The 24,817-nt window shown below is 43.1% G+C and overlaps 1 long non-coding RNA gene across 2 annotated transcripts in view; it reads left to right on the top strand.

Annotated features, from left to right (window-relative positions):
• Positions 1-16,435, top strand: part of LOC109385144 (uncharacterized) — a 72,262-nt gene extending 55,827 nt beyond the window's left edge. Inside the window, exons 3-4 of one of the 2 annotated variants that reach the window (XR_002124558.1) lie at positions 5,575-5,771; positions 15,745-16,435. This is a non-coding gene — a long non-coding RNA (uncharacterized LOC109385144). The remainder of the gene's footprint in view (positions 1-5,574; positions 5,772-15,744) is intronic. The other variant, XR_002124559.1, reaches the window with a different exon arrangement.
• Positions 16,436-24,817: the final 8,382 nt, after the last annotated feature.

Raw genomic sequence — 24,817 nt, 5'->3', positions numbered from 1 at the left:
GCTCACTGAAGCTGCTGGCCGCTCACGCTGGCTGCTGGTTACACACGGTAGCCCGTGGCAACCCACTGCCACAGGTGCTGCAGCCTACACGGTGGCCGGCGACTCACGGCAGCCCAGCTCCAGGTTGAGCTGTTGTTCAGCATCTTAGCTGTAGAAGGCAGTGTCACTGGCCCTCATATGTGGTATCCAAACCAGGGCCCTCTGGTGTCCCAAGCCAGTTCTTAACCATCGCGCCACTCGGCCGGCCCTGAATTGATTTTTAAATTTTTTCACATTATAGTCAGAAAGTCTGCATGATATCAGTTCTTTGGACCTCACCAAGGTTCTTTTTGTAGTCTAGTTCAGGGTCAATTTCTGTGACTGTTTTACATGTACTTTAAAAAAGAATATACAGTTTCTGATGAGTGAGCAATTCTATTTATACTTACTAGGTCAGACTTATTCAAATCTTCTTTATGTTTCCTTAATTTTTTTGCTTGTTTTATATATAGTTTCTAAAGGAGGTCTTTTAATATCCAGAAATGTTAATTTATCTTTTTCTTCCCATAATTCTGCCAATTGTTAATTTTGTTTTTTTAAGCTATAATGTTGGGTGCATGTGCGTGTTTATGTGATATTCATATTTATTCCATTTCTTTTACTACTTCTCTTAGTCTCTTGGGATGTTTTCATCTATTTTGTCAGCTATTGGACTTCCTTCCCTGGCTTCCTTTCAGTCCATTTGCCTAGTGTATCTTTGTCATCTCTATGTCTTTCAACCTTTCAAATCCTTCTGCTTTAAAAGTCTCTCTGGTAGAAAATATAATGTCATATATATATATATATATATATTTTAAAGATTTTATTGGGGAATTGGGAGAGGGGAAGAGTGTTGGGGACTCGGGGAAGGGGAGCAGACAAGTTGCTGTTCTTTGGTTCTTCAGTCTAGTTGTGGAGGACGTCGCCTCACTGTCCCACAGTGTTATTATCATTGTGCTCTTCCCGGGTGAGGCAGATCGGTCACTGGCCTCTGGACGGCTGATCATGGCGGCTCTTGGCAGCTCACACCAGCTGCTGGCTGCTCATGCTGGCTGCTGGTCACACACAGTAGCTTATGGCAACCCACTGCAGCAAGGGCTGCAGCCTATGCCGTCGCCGGTGACTCACAGCATCCCAGCTCCAGGTTGAGCTGTTGTTCACCATCTTAGCTGTAGAGGGCAGTGTCACTTTCCCTCATGTGGGATCCAAACTGGGGCCCTGCTGCACAGAGCTGGAGTCCCAAGCCAGCTCATAACCAACGCGCCATTCAGCCGGCCCTGTCATATTATTTTTAATATCCAATTGGAGAATCATTTTATTGGTGAATTTAACCCATTTACATAAATTCTAATCATCAGCATGTTAAAATTATTTCTACTATTAAATTTCATGTTTTTTATTTCATACTTTCAGCTTGTTTCTTTTTTACTCTTTCGCACCTTTTATTGGATAGAACAAATGTTCTTCCACTGTTTTGAAAAGTTGTTCATTCTATTTTTAGTTTTCTGGGATATACTCCTCACACATTAATATGTATATTTGCCTCCATTTAACTTAAACTTATCAATATCTGTTTTCTCCCAAAGAGACATGTACCAAGTACATTTCACTAGCTCTGATTTTTTTCTTTCTGTTATTGGTATTGTCTAGAGTTTGGGTAATGGCTTATTATATTCTTTTCCTTTTTTTGGTCATCATTTATTTAGATAACAAAGAGCTTGACTGACTTATTTCCACGTCATATATCTCAAAACATTCTTTGGCTTTAGTTTTCTCCTTGCTGCAAAAATTTCTCCAACAATATCTTCCAAGGCAGGTTTTTGTGTGGGAAATGTTACAGAGTGCCTGACACTACCTGTAATTCACTCCCTCGTTTAAAAGATACCTTAGCAGTCTGAAAAGTTCTAGGGTCAAAATTACTGTCTTTCAATATTTAGAAAACATTTTTCTAGTGTCTTCTTGCATCCTATTGAGGATTCTGACATCAGCCTAATTCTCCTCCTATTAGAAATTATCTTCTTTTCTCTCTGGAAACCTCCATGAAAACAAGTCTCGACTTTGTTCATGGCTTCATCTTTAATGCCTAGACTAGTGCCTGGCCCAGTCCCTCAGTCAGCATTTTCTGGTTGGCTGTATGAATGTTATACCATTCTGCCTCCAGGGTTAGCGTTATTGGCAGTTGTGTGTTCACACTGATGAGCAGGGTAGGCATGTGTGGTGTGATTTGACAGGAAAGCCACCTTGAAGCCCCAACTAGTATTCCTATACTTATAATGATCAATTGACAGCATGGACCGATGGTTCAACTTCAGGGCAATGTCATGTTCAAGAAGCAGAGAAACAAGCCAAGAATTAATTTTAAAGAAACTCTCTTCCTCTCCCTCCTTCCACAGGGACTTATAATGCCAGTAACTCCTCTCCCTAGGGTCCTTTTCTGCTTATTCTCTGTATCTGCATCAAGAAAGGTGTCTAGCCAAAGTGGACAGTGAGTAGGAGCTGGGGACATGGATGAGAGAGGCAGAAATTAGACCAACAGTTAAAGAATCTGAGGGAGGACTTCTGTAAAAACCTTCTTGTTAATCATTTATATTCCTGAAATTCTAACCTGGCATTAAGTGTCTCCTGAGTATTTCCCTGTAGTTGGAATATACCTTCTTTTCAGCCTGTTCAATATCGACTTGCCTTTCAAGATTCAGCTCAGGCATTACCTCCAGGGGGCTCTAAGATAACAATTCGAAACTCACCTACACATTACATTTGAGTCCCTACCTGCTTGGTAATAAATCCATTTCATCCAGGTGACAGCATGTAATATTTATTTGGAAAGGATTTCAGGGAAGGCCTGATCTGACTCCCAACCAGTGCTGGCAGTTTTTCAACCCTGCGTAATATAATCCAACTCCAGACCAATTAGATAGAATCCACGGGGGTCAGGCTCAGGCATCAGGAATTTGCAAAAGCTTCCCAGCTGATGTTTATGTGTAGCCAGGATTAAGCACTCTCCTCCAGCATCACTGACCAGTGGATATCCACAAGGCAGCGTAGTGCAGTGTGATAGAGCACCAAGTATAATGACTTTGGGGTTTTAGGTTCAAACCAAAGCACAGAGACTTTCCAGATATGTGAGCATGGACATGTTAATTCACATCTCTGTGCTTGAGTTTCCTTATCTATAAAATGGGAATTTGAAAATACACTATCAGACCTAACTGTAGAGTTTATATGGACTTCCAGACTTCCATTAAGTAAACTTAAAAATGCGTAGGAAATTGCTTATACAATTTATAACCTGTGTACTAATGTATGTATTGTTTCTGTGATGAAGATTAAAATAGTACAAAAGCCAAAAAAAAAAGTTTTAAAACAAATAAATAAAACAAAATGGAGATAACAAAAATGCCCTCGTCTGAAGGTGGTTGTGAGGATTGCCTGAGAGAGAACCAGTGTTCAACACTTTGCATGATTCCTGGTACATTGCTGCTACTCAGTGTGGTAACCAACTTCTGAGGTGACCACAATGATTCTCATCACCTAGTATTCGTGCCTATGTGTAGTCTCTTCCCACACTGAGTATTATAGAAATGACGGGCTGCGACTTCTGAAGCTAAGTCATAGAAGACATTGCAGCCTCCTCTTGGTTCTCTTTCTGGGATCACTTGCTCGGGTGGAAGCCAGCTATCTACCGTGTTGTGAGGTCACCTGGATACTCTGTGGAGAAGCCCATGATGGGTGTGGCAGGGGAACTGAGGTTTCCAGCCAGCTTCCATGTGAATGAGCCATCTGGTAGACGAGCCTCCAGCCCCAATTAGGCCTTCAGATGACTGCAGCCTCAGCTGGGATCTTGACTACAACCTCACGAGCGATCTTAAGCCAGAACCAGTCTTCTAAGCTGCCCCTGAATTCCCGACCCACATAAAATCTGTGAGACAATATATATGTATTGTTTTAGGCCGCTAAGTTTTGGAGGGATGTGTTATGCAGCAACAGATGACCAAAATATGCTCAACAAAGCTCTCTTCATTATTATTATAAAGCACTTCCTAATTTTGAGCTGAAATCCACCTTCTCATAATATCCACCCTCTGTTCCAGTTCCGTCTTTTCGAACCACACAGAAAAAAATATAATCTCTCTTCCTCGTGGTCAAAATGTCTGGTGACGGATTTTATGCCAACAATTTAATTAGTCAGACATTCGCTGAGGAACAGTCACCGTGCCAGATGCTAAGGTTGCAAAGATAAGCAGTATAGTCCCCATTGGACTCTGCTCAGCCAACGCCACCCCATGTGAGAGGTGCTGTGATGAAGGGACCTGACTCCCAGGTAGAGACGTGGCTGGCTATACTTAGAGAGGTGAGGGAAGGCTTCACGGAAGAGGTGGCAGGAGTCGAGGCTTAAGGGATGATTAGGAGTTCACCAGGCAGACAGGAGGAGAAGGCCTTCCAAGAAGAGTTTACAAGCGTCATTCCCCCAACCACCCTCATCCTTCCACCTAAGCCCTTTCTTCTCCAGGTCACTCATCTCTTCCCCTTGTCCAACTTGACACAGTTTGGGTCCCTCCACTGCCCCACTTCCATCCCCAATCTTGGTAACTCCACTCAAGACACACCCTTTCCTCTCCCACTGTGAGGCCAAACCTCTTCCAGGGTGGTCTGAGACTGGCATGGAGTAGAGTCAGCCGTCACATTTCTTTTTCTGGAAGCTCCACTGGGTCCAGGCCTGCCTGAGGTTTTCTTGGCACCCACATCCTTTGGCTGACTCATGCTGGGCCTACAGGCGTCTGGACAGCTAAGTCATCTGTCACACGTGCTCCTGTGAAACCACATCTCCCCCAGCTTTGTACTTCTGCTGTTCTTTTGTTTTTACAATTTTTCATGGGTGTTTTGAAGTTCAATAAGTTGATCCACACAAACTGCTAATCTCAGCTCTCCCGGTTGGCAGGAGCAACGTGTAAGCAAACTGTGCCACAAAAATAACCCATATTAGAACACGCCCTGGACACAGAAACCCTCTTTCATTCTAAGGCCATTGTGGTGAGGAGTGATTCAGACTCACTGCAGCTCGAACCAGCCTTCAAAGATCTCACCGGATAAGCGGCTGTCTCAGATTTGAAGACGCCTTCTATGAAGGAAAGGCCACGAGGCGGGTGTGGACTGTGATGCTTTGCAGGAGCTGAGCACAGATGGAAGGAAATTGGAAGGGGATGTTTGCCTGGTTCCCCACAGCTCCCACCTTCCCCTGTCAGGGAGAATTGGGCCATTGTCTAGCGGGACACTTGGCTTGTTTATCTTCTTAGGCCCAGCTTGGTACAAGGTTTCACTCAGTTTTTCTTCAACCAAAAAAAAAAAAAATGACCACAGGAAGGGGCTGACCTGCCTTTGGCAAGTGTCCAGCTTGTGTTTTCCTCCATTTCTCTGCCTCTTTCCCCGATCACTGGCTTCTAACAGAAAATAAGAACAGCAAGCTTCCCCTTTGTTCCCATCAAAGGCAGCATTTAGACATTCATTCATTCATTCATTCATTCAACTAGTACTAATTGAGCACCTACTATGTGCCAGGCTTTGTTCTAGGTGCTGGAGATCCTAATGTGAAAGACACGGTCGCTGACATCAAAAAGCCACAGTTCTAGGAGGAAGCTCAGCAGTATTGGAGGCAACACGAAGGCAGATGGGAGCACCTAGAAGAGGCAGTTGACCCAGCTTGGGGAGGAATTAGAAGTTTTCCAGGAGAGGAGACATATGTGCTGATCTTAAAGGTAGAGTAAAACTTAGCCATGGAGAATAATAATTACTGTTGTAGCTTTTATTAAGCATCTCCTATGTGCCAGGCACTGTGTTAAAATCTTTGCAGACATACTATTATATTTTTAATCCTAACAACACCCCTAAGAGGTAGCTGCTGTAAGCATTTCAACTTCACAAATGAGGAAAGTGAGATTTACAAAGGTCAATTTGCTCATGGTTTTACTGGCAATAAATGGGAGAAGTGAGATTCGGACTCAGATTTCTCAGACTCTGGAGTCCATTCTTTTACGGCTGTGTATGGCTGTGCATGTTGTACACGGCACAACTCCGGTGATGGCCCTACTTTTACTGATACGTTATGCTTGGGAGGGATATCCAGGCAAAAGAAGCCTCCTTTACAGAAACATGAGAAAAAACTTATATTTGGGGAACTGGCTCTGCAATGCAGCCATGTTTGGGACAAAAGAACTCTTTGGAGATGGGCAGGTCCTTTGCATCTCCTGTGATTCCTTGTGAACTGGCTGCTAGTATCTTGGGAGAGCTCCCAGGGCTTTGTATTGTGTGTAGCAACCCAATTCTTCCTTCTAACAGAGCTGCGGTGCTCTCAGCAGGATGTGATATGGGTGTGTAGAGTTCCCTTCTGAGCTGTTGGCCACACAAACATTCAAACATATAGGATGCAAGTGGCCCAAGGTCTCCAAAGTGCTTAGTGTCCTACAAATGGTCAACCTGATTCTTATGCTTGGGCACCAGCTATAACCTGACAAACAAATCAGTTCGATAGCCATGCCATCTCAGCTCCTTTGTAGAAGTCGTTCCAGTAGAAATGAGCAGCCCAAGGAACTGGGCACATCCAGGGTGAATGCCTACAGTATGCCAGGCACACTGAAAACACGACTCCTGCAACGCTCACAACTTTATGGGGCAGGTATTATCACCACCTCCCACTTTACTGATGAGGAAACTGAGGTTCAGGGATGTTGAATAATTTACCCAAGATTACATATGTCATAAGCAGTCACAATTCTCATGAGAACTCTGGTGCCACAGCCCATATGCTTCTGTCTTAACATCAGCCCCCCAGAAGAAGGCAGGAAACACCTTGGATGGTTCCTAAAGCACCTGAGGGCATTTATTTGATGGGGTCTTCCTCTACTTTTTTTTTTTCCACGGATTTTTCTAGAACTGGGGTCATCACTCTCAAAACTCAGGGATCCTTCTTAGGTGGAGAGGCTGTTTTCAGACATGATTTTTAGACATGCATGATTTTGAGAAAGAGGTTCCATTACAGTGTGTTCAGAAACGGCAGGCAAGTATTTCAGAAAAGTGCCCATGTCACTCTGAGGCGCCACCATGAGTGCAGGTGAACCCCAAGTGGTATTGCCAAGTCTGTGGTATCTTCTGACCTTGAGTGCCTTTTAAAGCTTGGTCATAGGTGTCACAGAGAGCTGGGATAGTTGTAATGTAGGTGTCTTATTATATAGCCATTTTCAAGTTTTTCTGAGGCTTCAAAAGATTTCATTAAGACAAGAAGTGAAGAGAGTCTGTTGAGGATGTTGGAAGCAGGCTTTGGGGATGGGCTAGTGTACTTTTTTATCAAATAGGGCTGCTAGTCAGCCCCTACTTCTACTTCCAGACCCATGGGGGAGGCCTACAGCAGCCAATGGGTCCCCTCCCCTTCCCCACCTCCCGTCATTACAGCCTCCACTGGGACTCAAAACATGGAACTACCATTGTCCCCAGACACAGCTGGCCCAGCTGCACTCACATCATCCCTTTGGCCTTCACATGATTTCGGCAGAAGGTAAACACAGATCTGGCAGGTGAGCAGCAGGAAGGCCAGGTGCACAACGTTCCAGAAAGGCCGGAAGTTCCCACACTGTCTGCTATGATGACAGTTTACCTCACAACCATCAAAAGGCAGTTCTTTACCACTAGATTTGGACGGTTCTCTTCAACTGGGAGCCTGGGCCGCTTCATGAATGGGCAACTTGAATCAGGTACAAGAAGCTGTAGGCTCCCAATTAGGGGGGGACCCCCATTTCAGTCAGAAAATGTCACCTTCTAAAACCAAAGTGTAAATTTACTCATGTGTGTAAACTTTGCTAAATGATAACTTGTAAACATGTTTCTGGGGTTTCTATAATATCAGCAACAGAGCTACAATATAACAGAAATAGTGATTCAGTCATTGTAACAGGCCTTAATTAATTTGCTCATGGTATAAAGGACATTTGTAAATGTTTGTGACTGCCTAGCATCCAAGCCTTCCCACCATGTGAGTCAAAGCAAGCCTCACCTCCCACTAGGGAAGTATTAATAGAAAGGTCTTCTTAGGACAAGGCCAAATGTCCTTAGTTAGGATAATGGCAAATGACTTCGGCTGGCCAATCAGACACTCTCATCCTGGGCCTTAAATTGTGAATAAGTGAGGCAAAAACGAATGGCAAGTTAGGATCCAGGTGCATTGGAAAGACCTGGCTGAGGCATCCTGATTAGATTGTTCTGCTAAAAGATGCTTATCTTGTATTCTGCTTCTTAGGCCCCTGTTTCTATTTTAATTTTGTCTGGTTCTCCAGATTCTTGTAAACTCTTGGTAGCCTTATAATCTTTTTTCTGTTTATAATAGCCAGAGTTGTTTCCTGTTGCTCACAACCAAGAATGAACTATACACACATATTTGGAATGCACAGTCCCAGGTGTATTTCCAAGGGTTGTAGGGATACCTAAAGGACTATGGTCTGAAATGCACTGCATATGGGAAATGAGAATACAGACGCTGCATCGAGACAGGATTAAGTTCAAATCTCGGCTCTGTGATTTACTAGCTGGATCATCTTACACATGGTCTTTATCTTCTCCCGGCACCATTTCCTCATCTCTAAAATGAGAATGCTACTTACAAGGTTGTTACAAGGATTAAATGAACTAATAATTGTAAAAGACTCTGCATATGGAAAAGTACATGACAAAAGTTGGCTATAATAATGATGATGATTTTTTTTTTGGAAGGAGCAATGATGATGGTGACTCTTAACTTCAATGAATTTGTAGTCTGTAAGTCTGGCTTATAGTCACTAGTTCTTCCCAAACGTCCATGGTAGAGGTAACAGGGACAGATGATGTCATAGCAAAAGGTAATCATTTACGTGGGGTCTAGAGAACCAAAGCATAAGTACGTTTGCCAGTCATTGAACCAATAAGATTCACAGATATTTCTTCAGATATTTATTGATCTCCTATCATGTGCCATGGCCTTCACTGAGCATGGCTTCAGTGGTATCTCATGGAAAAAAAAGATGTATCTGGGAAAAAAAAACATACACTCTTTAAGAGAGCAGGATTATTTTTCTAGCCTCGAAGTCAATTCCTTCCCAAACCACCCTCTTTCTTTCTTTCACATGCACTTCTGAATATTAACTAGTTTACTTTCCCAAGGACTTTAAGGGCAGGAAGTAGATATCCTATTAAGTGTGGTTATTGTGAATCATTTCCCAGATTCTGGGCTTCCATGAAAAATTACATTTCTAAACTTACAAAGATGAAAAACAGATCCAACGCTGATATTTGACCCCACTAAGAAGCAGACAGCCTGTGAGACCTACCCTGTGCAGATACATACACAACCCAACTATCTTTTGAGCTCATTCTGTGTGCCAGGCACTGGGCTAGGCACAGGGAATGCAACAATGAATGAAATAGGAGGCCCCTACTCTCTTGGAACTTAGCCTACAGCGGGGAAGAGACATTCACCAAAAAATTACATAAATAGCCATGCAATGACAAATTGTGATATGTACTCTGTAGGACAAGTGCGAGGATCAATGAGGTCATGTAATAGGGGGCACTGACCCATCTAGGGGGTCCAGGAAGGTTTTCATGAGTAAGATCCCATTTGAGCTGTGATCTGAAGGATGAGTAGTAGTTGACTATGTGAAGAAGGGAGGAAGGAGCAGGTTAGGCAGAGAGAAGAACATAGATGAAGGCCCTATGGTGGGAAGGAACAAGGCCTAAGTACCTACATCCTCAGGTATGTTAGAAACATATAATACCTGTGATCTTCAATAAATATTAGCTAATAGAACAAATAATAATGTTAATCAAAACTAATCATTATTAAATCCATATTACGTTCTAGGAACTTTAGAATTTGTTAATAAAATTGATTAACTCTAGCTGCTTTAGCATAGAACTCCCAAATCTCTGTGGCTTAACACAACAAAAATCCCTTTCTCCCTTACCCCACAGGGAGTTGGGCAGCTCTCCTGGGTAACCTTCTCCAATTGGTGACTCAGGGATCCAGGCTCCTTCTATCTTACAGCTCCACAATCCCTCAGGGCCTCCTCAAAAGTCTTCCTTTGGGGGCGGCCAGTTAGCTCAGTTGGTTAGAACACAGTGTTCATAACACCAAGGTTGCCGGTTCAATCCCCACATGGGCCACTGAGCTGTGCCCTCCACAACTAGATTGAAAAAAACTGCTCAACTTGGAGCTGATGGGTCCTGGAAAAACACACTGTTCCCCAGTAAAATTAAATTTTAAAAAATTCTTCCTTAGATCTTTTCTACACTACTGCCCAACTAGTGAAGAAAGAGAAGGTGGAAGGTTATGTGAGACTTTTTGGAACCGGGAGTATATGTGGCATAAGACTACATCTTTATCAAGAAGCCGATTTAAGTGCTTATTTGCACAGGGTACTATTCTGGATGAAGCACTAACAGAATTCGATAGAGATGGTCACCAGATTTGGGGGTTTACGCTCCAACAGCCGGCATTGGCCAAGAAAGTCACAAATACAGCACATTCTGTTGAAGAGGACCATGAAATCCAGACAGAGATCGTCAACTGCCTGGGGGCCGAGAGGGGGCCAGGGAAGAGATTTCAAATCTCTGAGCGTGACTGTGTGGTTTGATAAGAATAGTCTAAGATGATCATTTTTTTTTAAAGATTTTTATTGGGGAATTGGGGGGATGGGAACAGTGCTGGGGAATTGGGGGAAGGGGAACAGACAAGTTGCTGTCATTTTGTTCTTCAGTCTAGTTGTGGAGGACGTTGCTTCACTGGCCCAAGTTGGCACCATCATTGTGCTATTCCCGGGTGAGGCACATCAGTCGCTGGCTTCTGGACAGCCACTCACTGAAGCTGCTGGCCGCTCACGCTGGCTGCTGGCTACATACGGTAGCCCATGGCAACCCACTGCCACAGGGGCTGCAGCCTACGCTGTCGCCGGCGACTCACAGCAGCCTAGCTCCAGGTTGAGCTGTTGTTCAGCATCTTAGCTGTAGAGGGCAGTGTCACTGGCCCTCATATGTGGGATCCGAACCGGGGCCCTCTGGTGTCCCAAGTCAGTTCTTAACCATCGCACCACTGGCCGGCCCTAAGATGATCATTTTTTAAATATGTTTTTAGTCATGTTGTCCCATTGATTTTGAAATTTTATATAAAATTGGAGTAGGGTGTGGGAGGAGATAATGACATCATTCAAAGGGAGTTAAAAGAAGGTTGAGAAACTGCATAAGGATAGGGAGTGACTTACAATCACTCCCTATCCTGGGTGGATGTTTGAGAGAAAAAATAAAGGAACAAGCACGAATCCTTCCCTTCCTTCTTCCCCCAACCCGACCACATTTCATGTTTTCTAAACTTGATGGAAATTTCCTCTCCAGTCTAGACTTGGTCTTTGGAGAGACAAGATTAGAGACAGAGAAGACCAGGAATGACGAATGACAGGGAAAGTAAGGAGGCTCTTAAATAATAGAAAATCGCTTAGAACGCAGGGGAGGAGAAGTTCTCAGAAGCCAAACAGAATGTTTGCTGGCAGGACCCAGACTTATGCTGAGGTGTTAGAAAGTATTACTGGGAGGTTGGAGAACCCACAGAAGCGCCAACAGACTCCAGAACTGAGTTTCAAAGAAGGTAGAGATAGCTTAGTGGTTTGAGGAATGTGACATTACTCTGGACAGGGCGTGGAGATTTGGAGTGTGGAGAGAGGATAAGAAATAGCTAAAGCAGATGGGCTTCTTGAGGGCTTCTACTCACACAAACTGCAATGTGCATTTTACCTGCTTTTAATCATCATGTGATTTTGATGGAACGTATACCCATTTGTCCCATCTGCCAAAGGTCACACTGCTGGCAAGTGGCCATGCTGAGATCTGAATGGGCCTTCTGGCCCCAGAGTCCAAGATGGAGTAGATGTGCCTGAGCTGCATGAACGTTTAATTAAATCTGCCGTTTGTGCAGTGGAAACACACACACAGCACAATCAGTTCATTTCTTCTCTTAACAGCCTAGGCATTAAATACTTTCTTCTTGACTTTTACTGGGCTCCCGCTTGCTTCCTTAAGGACAATCTGCTTGTTTCCACTTGAACAGCTTGGCGAGGAAGGGCGCTAACTCCTAGAAAGCTCCTGCTCACTGCCAAGGTGAGCCAACTGAAAAGCTGGTTCCATTTTCCCCCAGAGAGTGACAGTTCATTTAATTCCAGCAATAAACTGGCTCCCAGGGAGAAAGGACTGTTTAAAGGTCTGTGTCAATTACACGGTAATTATGAAATTCATGATATGACTAATCCAGTGGCTGAACCTATGATTATCTGACATAATCCGAGAATATGTATAGTGTAACAGGCTCTTTGCCTCCTATTAAAGAGAAGTCAGCTTGTGTCTGTGCTACACTACAGATGACTTCTCTCCTTTCCTAGATCTCTTCGCTCTGTGAAAGGGAGTAAGCATTTACCAAACCATTTCTGAATTAAACTCAGTGTCTTGGAAGTCCTATGGGCTACTTTTCATAAAATGGCTTGGGAATTTCAGTGTGTTGCTTTACGTAGTTGGAAGTACCATAAATGCCTTTAACCGTTTGACCTTTAAGACTTCCCTTTAGTGATTTGCATATCCTTGCCTGTACATTATTATCTATGATTAGACTACAGGCCATCATGACAAGCCTGTAACTTCCTGAAGCATTCCTTATTTATTTTTAGACATTTTAATAATTTCTTTTCTCTTAAGAATACTTTGTAAATTACAACTAAAATCCACTTGAACAAGGATCTGTAAACATACCAGTTTTTAAAATCGTGAAGTCGAAAATTATTACCCAAACTCTGAGGTCACTGACATTGTTTTTGGAGAGACATCTAACCATCTCTGAAATCTCTTGCCACCTCTCAGCCCCTTTCAGAGAAAAATGTCTGTGGTTCCTGTGTCTCAAAGGTCATGTTTTGTGTCCTGTGGCCATGCTTCCCCGGCCAAAGCTGATTGGACCAAGGATTGGCACCTGATTCAAAAGCTGCCCTGTCTTGGCTAGACAGCAGCCCATGAGATGCCCTGATACAAGAGCTTGGAAGAAAGGGAGCACCTTCTCTAGGATGGTGTCGGGCTGATTCAGCTGGACTGCTAGAGATATTGAGGTGATCAGTCAGAAGAAAGAGGAAGTGGAGGTAGTCATTGATACCTGTTGGAGTCTAGAGTCTCAAACAGAAGATACCTGCTTCCGAGAGGCCAGCAAGATAACCAGATATCTGTGTTGTATCTCAAATACCAGTTGGTTTTCTTGATTTTCCATTCTCTCACGTATTTCTCCTTGTAGCCATATTGTAAGCACCCACTGCCTGAGGAAACATGACTAGGGAACTCTATTTCTTGCCACCTGTGGTAGGCTGAATAAGCCCTGTCCCCCAATAAGTCCATATTCGAATCCCCAGAGCCTGTGAAGGTTACTTTATAAAGGGCAAAAATGGACTTTGGAGGTGTGATTAAACGAAAGATTTTGAGATGGAGGGATGACCCTGGATTACCCAGGTGCGCCCAATGTCATCCCAAAGGTCCTCATGAGAAGGAAGCAGTAGGGCCAAGAGTTAGTAGTGGGAGTCGTGACCATGGAAACCAGAAGTGATGTGAGGAAGGGGTCAGGGGGCAAAGAATGCAGGTGGCCTGGAAAAGCTGAAAGAGGCAAAGAAATGGATTCTCCCCTGAAGCCTCCAGGAGAAACCAGTCCTGCAGACACTTGGCTAAATCCTAGTGAAACTGATTTCAGACTTTGACCTCCAGAACTGTCAGATATAAGATAGTGCTCTTTTCTTGAGGAAGGCAGAAAACAAGTAACTTAAGCACTTGACAGCTCTACCTGTTAATGGGGCATTATGGGAAGTTCCCTGATCTGCCCTGAACGGATCATTTCAGGAGGATAGACGGCGGGGAAATAGGAGATTAGGTACTAAATTAAAATGACAAAAAAGAGGGGTTCATGGGGCTACAGTCACCCAGAGAACAAGCCATCAGAGCAGTATTTGTAGGGAGAATTTGACATCGTGTTTTAAAAAACAACATGAACAACAGAGACAGGAGAGAACCCTGGTAAAACTGAAACCACATGTCACCCAGGCCTGTTCCCATCACACAGTCATTTTTCATTAATTCACATTATGTCTGGAGATAGATCTCAGGGCTCTTGTTCATCATTTCTTTCAAGACATTCTCATTATTGTAATTGAACACACTCCCGGGTGCCATCCTAGAAGTAAGTACGTTCACGATCGTATACAATGTACTGAGCCCAGTACTTATACACATTATCTGGCTTTCCGACACACCTTTCAACTCTCCCATTATAATTTATAGAGAACACTGCGCCAGGTAGGCTTACCTGTCATTCTCCATAAAGGCCCTGATGAGAATTCTCTTCCATAAAGCTTCACGTTGTTTAATCAGTTCATTCTGCTAGTTCCTCACAAAAGGCTTTCTGCTGCCAAGGAAAATTAAGCCCTAAAAAAAAAAAAGTTTCCCTTCGTGTGGTGTCTTTTAGGATGAATGCCTTTTTCAAGGCAAGGACAAGGTTTTTATACATGCTGCTCTTTATCCCTTAGTAGCCTGAGTAGACTTAGAAATCTTTTTGACTGTAGTAATTAGGATTATTCTGATAATTACTGTATTGATCATGTTGATAATTACTGTGTTCTTAGACAGCAGAATCCACTGTAGCTACTTTTCACAGAACCAGATTAGAGCAGGGTATTAGGTAGCTTGGAGGTTTTCCAGCAGTGGCAGGGAAATAGGCTAGGATACCACACAGCCAGAACAATCCCAGGAGAAATGGCCAACCATCAACAGGACCGCTCTCCCGGAAACCCCACTGCGGCTGCTCACCACTCAATACAGTCCAGGCACGGTGTGTCTTTGCAAGGGTTGGAGTGGATAGCGTGTGAGTCAATCTATGGAATCTGTCACAGTGACCATATCTACTTCAGGTAATTTGTGTGACGGAATAGTGGCAATCTTGAAGGTCATCATAATAACAGGTAGCACATTTTAGAGTTCTTTCTATATGTCCAGCACTGTGCTAGATACTTTACTCGCATGATCTCATTTAATCCTCAAAGCAAGCCTATGAGGTAGGTACTATTTGTATTCTTGCCTTGTAAGTGAAGATATTGAAACACAGAGAGTGAATGAATTTACCCGAAGTTTCGTGGTGAGTACAGTCAGGATTCAAACTCAGGTCTGCCTGAAATGAAAGTCTGTGTTTTTAACTAGTGTATTGATCATACTTTTTTTATTATTATTATCTTTTTAGTCCACCTGGAAGGGCCAGCTTGACTAGCTAATCTGTGTTTACCAAGATTCTGGAAGGCTTTTTGCAAACATTGGGACTCTTGATACTTGCGTAACTGGAAAAAGTATTAGATATTCTAAATGTGAAATACCAAGGAAGAGGTACATCTGACCTGTCCTGGGTTATATTACCTTTGTGTCAGATCTAAGGTGACCAGCCAATGATAGGAGGTGTACCAAATGGAAAAAGTCAGCTAAAAGAATTTATCTTTGAAGAGAACGGAAAAAGCATTAAATTTCTATATTCAGTACGGTCTATACAGGTTGCTTTATCTGAAGTGGGGCAGGGGTGGGAGGCCCCTTCAAAAGACTAACCTTACTTACCTCCAGGCAAAATTTAAATGGTTTTCTTCTCTCTCTTAATTTCCGAAGCCAGAGCCAGCCAGACAAGACGGGGCGTGTACCGTTGCTCAACGATCCTGCCGCATTGCGAGCCTCCAGGCTGAGGAGCCAGTGCAATTAGCATTCCAAGGTGCCAATCATTTCCCCACCATCCGCGCCCGCAGCATCTTCTTCTGACTACAAAGGCTGGACTGACTGGCTTTCTTAATGGAAAGTGTACACATGAAAGATTTACAGAAACATTCTTAAAAGTTATAAATCCAAACATTGCGTCGTGTGTAGAACCCATTGAACTATATAGGACAGGAGACAGTTTCAAAAGAGCATGTGGTGCTGTGTCTTCCACCTCTTGTTTCTAAGTTAAAAAAAAAGCAAGAAAAAAGAAAAAACGGACTCAAACCAACTCCACTGTAGTCATGCTTTAATCTCATTCTAAACTTGAGGCATCCCGTTGAAGTGAGACCCACAGGGAACAGGGCCCAGCAAATCCTGGACCTCCTCCTATCTGGTACAGACACAGAACTTGTCCTGAACTGGTTTCCTTAAAGCTATCTTTTTTTTTTTTCCTTTTGCATACAGAGCAGTATTTTCCAAAATGAAGTATGGAAATCAACGTATGTGTGCGTGTGTGTGCGCACGCATGCACATAAATGGACTTTAAATGGTATATGAACAAATATACTTTTTATTTTCATACTTGTTAGTTTAAATGTATACTAAGAAAAATATATAACCTCAAATGTGAGATTCATGGGTATTATTCCTTATAACAAGGCTAAGAGAGAGAGAGAGAGAGGGAGAGAGAGAGAGAGAGAGAGAGGGAGAGAAAATCCCTGTAAGGAATTATATTCACTAAGTAGCTGTTAAATAAATTAATTAAATGGTACTGTAGTTAGCAACACAAAAAATGTTCAGGTCTTCGAGTGATGGAAGTATGGGAAACAGTCACAGGGCACAGCGCTGGACTGAGAGGCCTACTCTGTTATTGTCGAGCTGGGGAGATCTTGAACTAGTTGCTTCCCCTGGTGAACGTCAGACGGTAAAATAACAGGACATAGTGTGGGAAAGTGGGGGAATGTTCTTATTCCAGGAGCCCAGAGACCCCCAAGGTGTGTCATGTGCTGGCTGAGGAAGAAGGGCGAGGCCAGCTGTGCAGACTCCTCCCTCGAAGCTTCAGCCGGAGCAGCTTTCATTGGTTTTACATGTCGAGCTTCTAACAGAAGTTGTTTTGAAAATCGATTTTACTGATTTGCTTAAAATGTCTGAAAATGTCCCTCTCAGCCTGAAAAGATAATCATATTTTTATATTTCGCTTTTATAAATCATAACTAGCCAAAAAGCTAATGATGTTTAAATAAGCTCAAAAAGAGTGAGGCTTGTTTCAGAAATTTTGGCCAAATAATAACAGATGACATGTTTTGATCGTGTTCTATAATATATACCAGGCACTGCACTATATATACGTATACAGAGGGTGCCAAAAAAATGTATAGATATTTTAATAAAGGAAAAAATTGTATTAAAATTGTAATACTCAATATATACCGATAACAAAAGATGAATACAAGTCATGTGTATACATTTTTTTGGCACCCTCGGTATATATCCCAATGAACCTTGAAAAAATAAAAATGATCACAAAACAAAATCACCACTATGAGGTTGGTTTTCTAATAAATTCCATTTTATAGATGAGAACACTGGCTCAGAGAGGTTATGCGCTTGGCTCAGGTCACCCATTTTGTTCAAGGTCAGGCTACAAACCCAGGCAGTCTGACTCCAAACCTTTGTATGGCTGTGTTTCCTCCTGGGAAGGGAGCGAGTGCAAGGTGCCCTAGTCTGAGGACCCAGTCTCTTAGGGGTTGGAGGTCCCCAGAAATAGAGCAACACAGGTAGTCCCACTCATCTTAACTTCACATACACCTGCACTGCACATTTCTGGTTACCTTGCATTCATGACCCAATTTCCAAAGACTACCCTTTCATCTATTGTTCGGCAGTCATACTACAGGCATGCTGGTTTTGGCCAAACCATGGGTGATTTCTGTTTCATGGTGCAGTCTTTGCTGTGAGGGTTCATCTGTGTGTGGGGCTCATTGGCCGCTTGCAATGGAGTTAGTCATGTTCTGAAAACACTCTGGGTTTTTAGGGCAGGTCCCTGGTTCATATTCTGAGGACCTCCTTTATGATCCACAGTCACGTCCCTACTCCTGTTCTCACGTGGTTTTCTTTTTTCCCAGACCTGTGACTCACTGGAACACCATTTTTCTTCTCTTGTTCCATCCCTCCTTCATTCTACTGCCTGGCCAGGGTGGTGTGGGTAGGTGGGGGGTGGTAGCAGACAACCCCCTTTGAGATTTCCAAAGTGGTTTTTTTTTCCACTAGTAACCACGGAGGGAACATGATAATCATCATTTTTATTTAAAATTGCTAATAGAGTGCTTACCTTGTTACCAAACACCACTCCAAGTGCTTTACAATGAATAAATTCATTGATTCCTTATAACAACCCTATGAGGTAAGTCCTATCATGATCCCTGTTGTACAGATGAGGAAACGGAGGCACAGAGAGGTTAGGAAAATTGCCAAAATGTCCCTTGACTAATAAATGACAGGCCTTATATTCAAAACCAGGATTGCCTAGCTCCAATGCCCAGCCTCTTACCACTGTGTGTTGATGCTTCTCAACCGGAAATGGGTTAACAAAAAAATTACAAGAGAAGGCCCAAAGTTGGAAGTCGTCTTAATGCTTTATGTACTTCAGGACTTTCAGATGCCTCTTGCACACATTGACTGCTGGTTTGTGCTGCTGGGCTATGGACTCCCTCTGCCTCCTAGTGCCTTCCACATATCCCCCAGGGCCGGGGTCTTGTGTAGACCGGTCAGAGAGGCTAGCAATTAGTACTCTGCCCAATCTTCCCAGATCTTTTGATCATTTTGGTGGTTTCTCCACAGTTTTAAGCATGCTTTTGTTGACAATGGCCTGCACCTGTGACTGTTCCCTGGGGACCTGTCCTGGGGCTACTGGAGCCACTCTTACCTCAAGGGCAAAGTTCTGGAAGTTTTCACCCGCCTGGCTTGGCTCATAGCAGATAGATGCTGACTGATGGGAAGTACAATTGCCTTCCGTTGAAATAGACTCAGGTGTCACTTGTATTCCAGAGTCACCCGCAGCATAGGGCTGAATGGCAGTCTCGCTGGTTGCTTCCTCTCCCCACTCCCCCTACTCCCTTTACTGATTTCTCCTGGGAGCCCTTGCTTAATAAATCACCTACACACAATTCCTCACCTTTGTCCCCGGGAAACCCAACCTAGAAAAATAGTTTAAAAAAAGAAACACACCTTCAAGGTTAAAACCAATAGTTACCCCTGGTTTCAGTGTAATGTTATAGAGTCAGACCCATTCCTTCTTAGCATCCTGAAGGATTTAGTGCTCAGTTTAGCATTTTATTTAAACCCTCATTCATCTTTTTTTTTAAACTATTTTTTATCCGTTACTCCTGCTGAAGAACTTCTGCTCTATGGATCTTTGGTGTCAAACCTTTTTTTGTTTGTTTGTTTCTTTAATTGGGGAATTGGGGGAGGGAAACAGTGTTGGTGAATTGGGGAAGGGGACCAGCCAAGTTGTTGTTCTTCAGTCTTCATTGTGGAGGGCTCCAGTTGCTATCTGGCTGCCCGTCGGCAGCTCATGGCCTCTAAACTCAAGGTGCTGTGTTCAGTCTTAGTTGCGGGTGGGTGTAGCTGCCATCCCATGCGGGAGTCGAACCAGCAGCCTTGTTGTTAAGAATGCGTGCTCTATCCACTGAGCCATCTGGGCAGCAGCTCAGCTCAAGGTGCCGAGTTCAGTCTTAGTTGTGGGTGGGAGTTGCCCACCATCGAACAGGCAATCTTGTTGTTACACCAGCTGAGCCATCCTGCCACTTGTTGGCAGCTCAGCGACAGCTCAGCTCGAGTGCATCATCACTGGCCCATGTGGGAATTGAACTAGCGGCCCTGTTGCTCAGAGCTCACGCTCTTAAGCCAACTCTTAACCAACTGAGCCACTCAGCTGGCCCTCTCATTCACCTTTTTAAGAGTTAATGGTACGCAATCTTTATAGCGCTCTTTCATTTCATTTCTTTTTAAATTCAAGTTTATTAGGGTAACAATTGTTAGCAAAGTTACATAGATTTAAGGTGTACAATTCTGTAACATATCATCTATATATCACATTTATGTGTTCACCACCCAGAAGTTCTTTCATTTCTTTGGAAAGTTTCTGCAATTCTGCCTCTCTCTAGGGGCTAACTGGTAAGGATTGCCTTAAATTGGGGTTAAGATTTTTGTGTTGTTCCCAATCCTCCACCACCTTTCAGGAAGCAGCATCTCAAGTTGTTCTTATGCACATGCATGCACACACACACATGCACATGTGCACACATGAACACAAACACATGTGCATATACAGATCGCATACATGTATATATATATATACATGTACACACACATACTTACACACATTGATGTACCATAGCTAGGATGCAGTCTCCTGCCCGCCTAACCAGTTCTCTGAGGAATTTCCTGATGCTTCCCAGCAGAGTATGAAGACTCTGATGGCTGTCAACAGAGTGTCCAGTGTGGTTCTGAACCAAATGACATAATCTTGACTACAATGAGAAAAAGAGAAGGCACTGAGATAAAAAGAAGGCAAGCTGCAAAATTTCTTTGGGCAGCTTTTAAATACAACTGGCCTGTTCAATCATCCTAACAGTTTTTCTAAAGTCTAAAGGGACATCCAAAATTACGTTTAATTAAATGTTGAGTATAGCTTACATATTCATGTTAAATCACACTTATAATACAGTACGTTGTGAATAGAGCTATATTTATTACTGTGCTGTCTGTACATTTTTAAATGCCTTGAAGCCCCTTGGGTGGATATTTATGCTCTGGAGCATAATTTTACGTTTTAAAAGATACAGACTTTTATAGTTGCTGTATCTGGTTTTCTGACACATTGCTGATCATATCAAAAAATGTATGAGCTTCATAGTCCTGAGTCAAGCACACTACTTCTAATTATTATACTGGTTAAATGAGAAAATATTGTCTTACCATATGACATTTTGGCACAATAGTTAAATGCCAGGCTTTATAGTTAGAGAGTTTGGGTTCAAATCTTGGTTCTAACTTCCTACTGTGAACATTTCCCTCTGTAAATCTCACTCTACTGACCGATAAAATAGATATAATAATAATTAACTCACAGGGCTGTTGCCATGTTGCCTGTAAACTCCTCAGCGTAGTGCTTGGCAGCACATAGTAAGTGGGATGATGATTTTTTTTTTTAAAGATTTTTATTGGGGAATTGGGGGATGGGAACAGCGCTGGGGAATTGGGGGAAGGGGAACAGACAAGTTGCTGTCCTTTTGTTCTTCAGTCTAGTTGTGGAGGACGTTGCTTCACTAGCCCAAGTTGGCACCATCATTGTGCTCTTCCTGGACGAGGCACATCAGTCACCAGCTTCTGGACAGCCACTCACGCTGGCTGCTGACCCCTCACGCTGGCTGCTGGCTACACACGGTAGCCTATGGCAACCCACCGCAGCAGGGGTTGCAGCCTAAGCCGTCGCTGGCGATTCATGGCAGCCCAGCTCCAAGTTGAGCTGTTGTTCAGCATCTTAGCTGTGGAGGGCAGTGTCACTGGCCCTCATATGCGGGATCCGAACCGGGGCCCTCTGGTGTCCTAAGCCAACTATTAACCATGCACCACTCGGCCGGCCCGGATGATGATATTGATGATGATATTTATGATGATGAGCATGTCTCATTTCCTATTTCCCCTTCTCTTCTTTAACTCTTCTGTCTCCCTATGACTCACACCTTTCATCCTCTCACTCTGAGCATTTATTTCATTACTCGCCTTTTTAGTATTTTGATCATTATCATTCATCATCACACATTATATAATGATGGGGTGTTTTAATAATTTATCTAGTAAGTTAATGATACAAAGTTTCAGGCCCTGTTGACTTAGAAGGTCCACGTCAGTGAGAAAGGCAAGTAAAATAAAGGGGGGTGGAAATAAACAGAGACTGATTTTCCTAAGAAATTTACCTCAGGTCAATTATCGAACCCCTCCTATGTGCCTAGGGCTGTGCTAGAGAATCATGTGTCCTGAATTTTATAATCTACTGCTTTAAAATAGTCCCAATGCTTAGTTCTAATATATAGCTACCATACCCATGAGAACTTTGTTTTGCTTGGAAATACATGAGGATCGTGACCGTGTTCTTACCACTTTGAGACTCTACCACATAGGAGTGAAGGTTTGCTATACAGGGACCAAAAATGAGCCATTTACTTCAGAAGCGGCAACCTCAGCATTTAGCAAAGTCTGTTATTAATTTGTTCATTAATGCTGTGTTAGGGTAATATTGTAATACTGGTTCTTTTTCTTCCTTTTGGTGGTGGGTGGTTATAGCACTTATTAGAACATCCCATAAGCTGATGATGTGCACTGTAATTCCCTAAAAGGGTGTGGAACTGTGTTTGCCAAACTTATGAGTATTCGACCGAAGCACTCTTTCCTGAGGAGCATTTATTTTTTTCTTTCTTTTTAAAAAAATTTTTATTGGGTAACTGTGTTTTTTCCAGGACCCATCAACTCCAAGTCAAGTCATTGTCCTTCAATCTATAGTAGTTGTGGAGGGCACAGCTCAGCTCCAGTAGCCATTTTCAATCTAGTTGCAGGGGGCACAGCCCACCATCCCATGCGGGAATCAAACTGACAACTTTGTTGTTAAGAGCATGCCCTCCAACCAACTGAGCCACCTGGCCGCCTCTGAGGAGCATCTCTTGAATGAGAATTCCATGGGACATACTCTGAGAAATGATAACCTGCTTTTCCCTTGGGCCTATGTGCTGCCTGTGATCTGGTTTATCTATTTTGTTATGTGGGTTCTAGCATCTTCCACAAGCATGACTTGCTACTGTCAAGATGATTTTTAAAATCCTGAAAGTTCTCATTACAAGGAAAATATTTTGGGGGGAACTGTTTGAGAGATGGGTGTTCACTGAACTACTTGTGGTCATCCTTTCACAATATATGTATGTCAAGTCATTATGTGGTATATTTTAAACTTACAGTTGTGTGTCAATTATATCTCAATAAAACGGGGGTGGAGAAAAAGATCGTTAAACATTGTTTTGTTGGTAGAAGCCCAAAGAGAATCCCTGCCAGGTGAATTAAGTATCAAAGAGAGAAGCTTACGTGTTATAGACGTGTTACAGAATGTTATAGAAGGAGGTGAATCTTCTTGGGAGGTGCTATTTCTCTCTCAGCCTATGAGGACCAATAAATAATAATGAGGACTCTTCTGGTCTATGAGGCACTGGGCTAAGCACCTTCCATAAGTTATCTCAATCCTCACAGCTCTGTTATGTGGTAGATGTCATTATTCCTATTTTGCAATTAAAAAAAAAAAGAGGGTTAGAAAACGTTAAGTAACTCAATTGAGGTCACCAGAAATTATCTGGCAGGTCTGGATCTGAATTCAAATCTCTTGTGCCAAAGCCCATGGCCTTAAACAATAAAAGGAATGAGGGGAAAACACAAGTACATTTCTACACGGACAACTAAATATCCCCCTACCTTGTGCGGTTCTAGCTGCCGGGATGTAAAGCAGACCCGGTCCCCAAGGTGTGAGACCCAAAGGGATCGCGTTCATTTCTCATACCTTAGGATGGGTCACTCAGTGACAACAGCTGATACTTATTGTTTCCCAGGTTCCAAGCATTGTTAAGATCTTCACACGCATTATCTCGCTGGAATCTCCAACTTCGAAGCTCTGAGGCAGGTCCTGTAATGAGCCCATTTTACAGATAAGCATATTCTCAGAGAGGCTCACTTGCTTGTCCATGGCCACACAGCTAGGAAACAGCAGACCTGCCCTTCAAACCCATGTCTGGCCTGAGTTCAAGCCACATACTTAACTCACTCTCCTATACTGCCCCCCGCCCCCAAGTACTGTATAAGACAAATTCAATAGTCTGGATATTAAGTATGTCCTTTTAAAACCTACCATATCTCAATTAAAACTGGAAAAGGATATAAAAAGTAGTCCTTTTTTCCAGATACTTCCAAATTGTGAACATTTGATTATTTATTTATTGCCTATGCAACACCTAAATCTCATTCCTATCTAGTGGAAAATCTACTTTTGGAAGGTCTTGATGCCATAGTCTCTGCCTTCAGGAGCCAAAAGAGGCTGGACATTCCCTGTCGTGCCTCCTGACCCAGCCAAAGGGAAGGCTCCAGCTGGGAATGATGATTATGGAGAGAGTGATGATGCAAAGACACAAGAACCCTCAGAGAGCATTCACAGCAGTGACTGTGGAGTGGACTGACCAGTAGCTGTGGCGGTAAGTAATATTCTTGTGTCACTTCTTTGGCTGGGTTTCCTGCTGACTCACCTCCGTTGGTTTCTGCCTGTTTCCTGGGGCCAGTCACCCAGCCTCCCCACTCATTCTGTGACCCACCAATATCCTTCCAGTACACTCCCTTTCTGTTTAGGTAAATTGCAAGTGGCTTCTGATGTGTGCAACCAAAAACCTGACATGTACAAAACTTATTCGCACATTTGGAATTATATAGTTGGAGCCAAAGATCAACCTTTGTCTTAGACCTCTACAAATGATAAAAAATGTATTCCTTTCTGAGATCCAAGGCTAAGGACATGGGGGTAGCTTTGTACTTGGGTAACAACCATCTTTGGTACATCTGGGCCATGAGCAGTGAGTTCAAGTTTCTCAGAAAGGCCTCCAGGCCCTTGACCAGAATGGCCATAGACATGCTCTATTTTCCACTGCTTTCCTGGACGAGGCCTGCATTCCAGCCAACCTGGCCTCCTGCTGCCATGTTTTGCATTTCGGAACCAAAATATTCACCTGCCCTCCAGATGTCAGCTTCTTCTAACACATAGGGATAAATGGAAAGTTTGTTCTTTTGAGGTCTGGCAATTAAGCTTGCAAACTTGTTGCAATGATGTTGCTAACCATTTTTGACATCAGAGGGATTATTCATTATGAATTTGTACCAACTGGACAGTTAACCAAGTTTACTA

The sequence above is a fragment of the Hipposideros armiger genome, unplaced genomic scaffold (genome assembly GCF_001890085.2).
Source record: "Hipposideros armiger isolate ML-2016 unplaced genomic scaffold, ASM189008v1 scaffold_108, whole genome shotgun sequence".
In the NCBI taxonomy this organism is placed as follows: domain Eukaryota; kingdom Metazoa; phylum Chordata; class Mammalia; order Chiroptera; family Hipposideridae; genus Hipposideros; species Hipposideros armiger.
Note: the sequence above shows the minus strand (reverse complement) of the source record. Positions and strands in the feature narration are given on the sequence as shown.